We start from the raw sequence: 6,000 nt of genomic DNA on the forward strand, positions 1-6,000 counted from the left end.
ATAAAAGCTTAAATCATTAAAAAAAAAAAAGGTGACACAAGACAAAGCTGTTACTTCACCCAGTCTTTGAATTTTGTTGAATAGACTATAATACTTAGAGCAGCTGCAGCCACCTTATGACCATAAAGGGGCAAGCTGAGCATCAAAGCTGAGTATCAAAGAGTTGAGAATAACAGAGCAGAAATATGGAAACGAATGGAGTCTTTGATGCTGAAGAAACTAACCACTGACTACTGAAGCACCTTTCTTTAGAATTTCTCCTGTGAAATAATAATGCTTGTTATTTAAGCCCAAAAAAAAATTGGTATAAACCATGGAATACTCTGCAGCCATAAAAAAGAATAAAATCACACCTTTTGTAGCATCATGGATGGCGATCAAGGCCATTATCCTAAATGAAATAACTCAAAAATAGAAAATCAAATACTGTATGTTCTCTCTTATAAATGGGAGCCATACAATGAGTACACATGAACATACAGAAAGAAATAATAGACACTGAGGACTCCAAATGAGGGGATGGCGAGAGGAGGATGAGGGTTGAAAAACTACCTGTTAGGTACAGTGTTCACAATTTGAGTGATGGATACACTAGAAGACCAAACCTCACCATTATGTGACATTTCACGTAACAAGCCTGCACATACACACCCTGAACCTATAGAAACAAAAATACATATATATTTTATAAATATAAAACATTTATATATGTTTATATGAATAAAGGATTTATATATATATATATATATATATATATTAATGTGTGTATATATTATGTTTTATATATATCTGAGGCCAAAGTGAACTGAATCTACTGCTGCAAGAACACCCAGTCCCAACTCAACTATCGATGAGACTGACACAATGTGTCATACTAGATGCATGGAATAAGAAAAAGTACATCTGTTTTTAGAGGCAAATACCATCTGCAGTCTCTTCTGTTTTCAAATATAATTTTAGTATACAACCAATAATTATAAGACATATGAAAAAGTAAGAAATAATGTGACTAGGAAACAAGAGAAGGAACAGGCAATAGAAGTAGTCTAAAAGCCCAGATGTTGGAATTATCAGATAAGGTTTTTAAAAGAAAAACAATTTACCTAAGTGGAAAATATTCACAGAAGATGGGAAAACTCCAACACAGAAAAATCTATTAAAATAAACCAAATAGAAATACACAAAATGAAAAAGTATCAAAAACAAAATGCATTCAGGGGGTTTTAAAGCAAGCAAAAGACAACAAACAAAGGATAGGTGAACTTGATACAGGCATGAGAAATTATCCAAACTGAAATACAAAGAGGAAAAGAATGAATAAATAGGAACGCAGTACCCAGTATCTGTAGAACAATATTAAGTGCATATAACAGCAGTCCCAGAAGTAAAAGAGAGTTGGCAAGCCAGAATAAATATCTGAAAATATAATGGCTGAGAATTTTCCATATCTAACAACCCAATAACCTCAAATAACTCCAAAATGGATAATGCAAACATTATCACATTTAAGGACACCATAATAAAACTACTGGAAAGCAAAGATGAAATATTAGAAACAGACAGGAAAAAGAAAAAAACATTACATATAAAGAGACCACTACAAAAGCTTACCACCAGAAACAATGGATGTAAAAAGATAGTGGGGTGACATTTTTAAATTATTGAAAGAAAAAAGCCAACATAGAATTATCTATGCAGAGAAAACATCCTTCTCTCCATAAAAGTGAAAAGGAAGTAAAGACATTTCTGATAGATAAAGCTAAGACTTATCATCAGGAAACATGAAACATAAATCTACTAAAGGTCATTTATTTAGATTAAGGGAAAACAATAACAGAGAGAACCTGGAGCTCTTTCTTTAAAAGGAAAGCACCAGAAAGTGGAACTCATTCAATAAGTTTAAAAGCATATATATTTAGTGTGTGTGAGTGCATGTGTAAATTTTTTAAAAGACAACTGAATATCTAACATAGTAACATATTTTAGAGCTTATAACATAATATGGACATTAAAAGATGCCCAGAGCTCAAAGAACAAGAAAGAAATAATGGACTTACACTTTTTAAAGTTTCTCACATTGTCATAAAGTAATATTATCCTAAAGTGGACCATGGTAAATTAATGGTGCATACTACAATTCCTACAGCAACTACAGAAAATATAATACATAGAATAATAGCAAAATATTTCGGTCAAAAAATAATAAAAAAGAAAAAATAGAAAACAAAAAGCAAGACAGTATATTTAGCCCAATTGTATCAATACTTACATTAAATGTAAATGGACTAAACACTCCATGTAAAAGGCACAGGTTATCAATCTAGAATAATCTTTTTATTAATAAATGGGAGACTCAATTGTTGTTTGTTTATAAGAAACATACTTTACCATACAGACAAGATAGGCTAAAACTAAAACAGATAAAAATAATATAGCAGACAAATACTAAGGATAAGAAAGTTGCTCTGACTATATTAATATTAAACAAAGTGACATTAAAACAAAAAGAATTGTCTAGAGATAAAGAGAATATTTTATAATAAAAGTGTCAATTAGTAGAAGACATAACAATCTAAATGTGTATGCACTTAGTAACAAAGCAGGAAAAAATATAGAGGATGTAATAGATTGAAACACATCAAATATATAAAAATCATAAATTAACAAGTTCACAAATAAGCAAATAAATAAATAGGAATTTTTTTAAACATATAAAATGAAACCTAGTTGGGTGTCTTAGGAGATTATCTAATTATCTGAATTAGATGAATTGCATCATCTCATTACTTTGAAAATTAGTATATTAAAAAAAGATGTGAACATCTTTTCTGACTTTCCTTTATGAAAAGGTAGCCAAATAGATGATAAGTGAAAGGTCATCTTTCTAGAAGAATTACAGTTAATAAATGCAGGAGAAAGCATAAAACTCTGGACTACAGTCACAATGGAGTATTCACAGCTAAAATAAATGTACTAGAGTGACATGGAAACTGTATGAACAATTATGAAAGTATATTTACTAAAAGAAGGAAGACACAGAAGACTATATAACATATGATACCAGAGACCTACAGGTCAATAAAAATCATAAAACTAACAATGTATTATTTGGGGATGCATACATATATGATTAAACATTCTGTTTAAAGTAAGGGAATGATACACAAATTTCAGAATAGTGGTTACCTGCAGAAAAGAATTTGTGACAAGGTAGGAAAGGATGCAATAGTATTATTAATCAGAGTGACATAAGGAAGATGGTAGAATAGAAGCTTTCTATCATCAATCCCCTACAGGAGCATCAATTTGACAACTACCTACAAAGGAAAATATATCTGTGTAAGTTCAGATACCAACAGAGAAGTTTTAGAACACAGTTGGAGCACAAAATTCAAAAACTTCTGTTCCCCAGCATTTCAGATAAAGGATGCTCAATCCATAGTCAACATCACTATATCAGGTAAATATAAAAATATCAGGTAAATGTAAATACAAATCAAAACCACAATGAGGTATTCCCTCAGAACACTTAGGATGGCTACTATCAAAACATCAAAAAACAAGTGTTGACAAGGATGTGGAGAAAAGGGAACACCTGTACACTGTTGCTGGGATTATAAATTAGTATAGCCATTCTGGAAAACAGCAGGGAGGTTCCTCAAAAAGTTAAAAACAGAACTACCACATGATTGAGCAATCCCACTTCTGGGTATACATCCAAAGGAAAAATCAGTACTTCAAAGAGATAATTGCACTCCCATTTTCACTGCAGCAGCATTCACAATAGCCAAGATACGAAAACTACCTAAGTGTCTATCAATGAATAAAGGAAGAAAGTGTGTGACAGAGTGTGTGTGTGTGTGTGTGTGTGTGTGTGTGTGTGTGTTTGTTTCAGCCTTTAAAACAGAGACAGAGAGAGAGAGAGAGAGAGAGTGTGTGTGTGTGTGTGTGTGTGAGAGAGAGAAGGAGAGAGAGAGTGTGTGACTCAGCCTTTAAAACCAAGAAAATCCTGTCATTTGTGACAATATGGATGAAGTTGGAGGATATTCATGCTAAGTGAAATAAGCCAAACAAAAAAAGACAAATACTGCATGATCTCACTTATATATAAAATCTAAAGTCAAGCTCATAGAAACAGATAATAGAAGAATGGTTACCAGGGGTGAGGAAATGAAGAGACAGTGGTCACAGGGTATGAATTTATAGTTTTAAGATGAATAAATTCTGGAGGACTAATATATAGCATTGTGACTACAGTTAATACTAATGTATTGTAGAACTGAACTTTACTAAGCGAGTAGATCTTCATCCTCACCACCCCAAACAAGGTAACTATGTGAGTGGATGGATTATGTTAATTAGCTTGATTGTGGCAATCATCTTACAATGTATATGTACATCAAAATATCATGTAGTACACCTAAAATACAATTTTTATTTGTAATTATATCCTAACAAAGCTGAGATAAATATTATTGCAAATGTTTGCATTAAGCTGATGGCAAATTCAAGGGGTTTGGTCATATTTTTATAACTTACATATGTAATATAGAAATTTTTATGTATAACCAATAATGCAGTTTAAAAATACTTCATAATAATGAAAAAAGTATCTATCTTAAACACGTCCACAAAAAAACTGGATCCTTATACCATATACAAAAATCAACTCAAATAAAGAGTTAAACACAAGAACTAAAACTGTAAAATCCCTAGGAGAAAACAGGGAAGTTGGTCGATATCTACCAAAATCTTTTAAAATATCCACTCCTTTTGAGACAGAAAGTATATTTCCAGTAATTTATGGTAAGGAAATAGACGCATACACAAAAGCTATGCAAAAGAAAATCACTGCTATTAAAACAGCAAAATAAATAAATAAAAATTAAAAAACCAAAAACTAGGAAACAACCCAATTGTCATTCCAAGGGGATAGAACAATTATACCACAGAATTCTGTGCAACTGTTGTAAAACAATAAAGTCATTTAAATCACTAATGAAGGAGTTAACAAACTTCTAAATTTTATGAGTTTGACAATCCATGATAAAGAATACCATGAAATTTTAGAACTGTGTGTGCACTTACGCAGGTAATTATGTTCATATCTATGTTTCTAGGGAGACAATCCACAAATCAAGATGATTCTCTAAGGGAGAAATGTTACTCCAAAAAATAATTCCTACAGTTGCTAGTTTCCAAAGATGGACCTCAGCGAACAAAGCTGGTAGTATTCATTCCCTAAGGTGATTCCCTCCTACACTGAATATGGATTGGCCCTGTGATTCACTCTAATAAACACAATGTCAGGTCAGGCTTAAACCCTAAGAAGGCTGGGCACCTTTCACATTAGCACTTTTGAGTGTCCTGAGTTACTACAAAAAAAATCCAGCAAAGTATTGCTGGAGAGGTCATGTCAGATACAGAGAATCTCCAATACTCCCTCAGAGAAGAGCAAGACCAAAGCATCCCAGCATACCACCTGAGCTCAGCCTTCTAGTTGTCCCCACAAAGGCACCAACCATGAGAGTAAAGACACCATGGAGATACAATCAAGCTACCATCTGTTGCAGTCACATGAGAATCTCCAGGCATGACTGCAAAAGAACTGTGCACACCAAACTCAGTTAATACACACATCATGAGAAATAAAGAAATGGTTGTGTTAAGCCAGAAAGTTTAGGGACGATTATTATCGTTATTAGTGTTATTTCAGATTGACTAACTTCATCTAATGAAGAACCTAATATTTTCCAACAGAATGAGCTGGTTTTTTTTTAAAAGATCAACAACATACGGCCGGGCGCAGTGGCTCAAGCCTGTAATCCCAGCATTTTGGGAGGCCGAGGCGGGTGGATCACGAGGTCAAGAGATCGAGACCATCCTGGTCAACATGGTGAAACCCCGTCTCTACTAAAAAATACAAAAAATTAGCTGGGCATGGTGGCACGTGCCTGTAATCCTAGCTACTCAGGAGGTTGAGGCAGGAGAATTGCCTGA

General features: G+C 33.2%; 1 protein-coding gene across 6 annotated transcripts in view; it reads right to left on the reverse strand.

The window, feature by feature from the left end:
• Positions 1-6,000, reverse strand: part of TASP1 (taspase 1) — a 243,572-nt gene that overhangs the window by 104,151 nt on the left and 133,421 nt on the right. The gene's annotated exons all lie outside the window — the stretch shown is intronic.

The sequence above is a fragment of the Sapajus apella genome, unplaced genomic scaffold (genome assembly GCF_009761245.1).
Source record: "Sapajus apella isolate SASKATOON/1434 unplaced genomic scaffold, GSC_monkey_1.0 scaffold65, whole genome shotgun sequence".
Classification (NCBI taxonomy): Eukaryota; Metazoa; Chordata; class Mammalia; order Primates; family Cebidae; genus Sapajus; species Sapajus apella.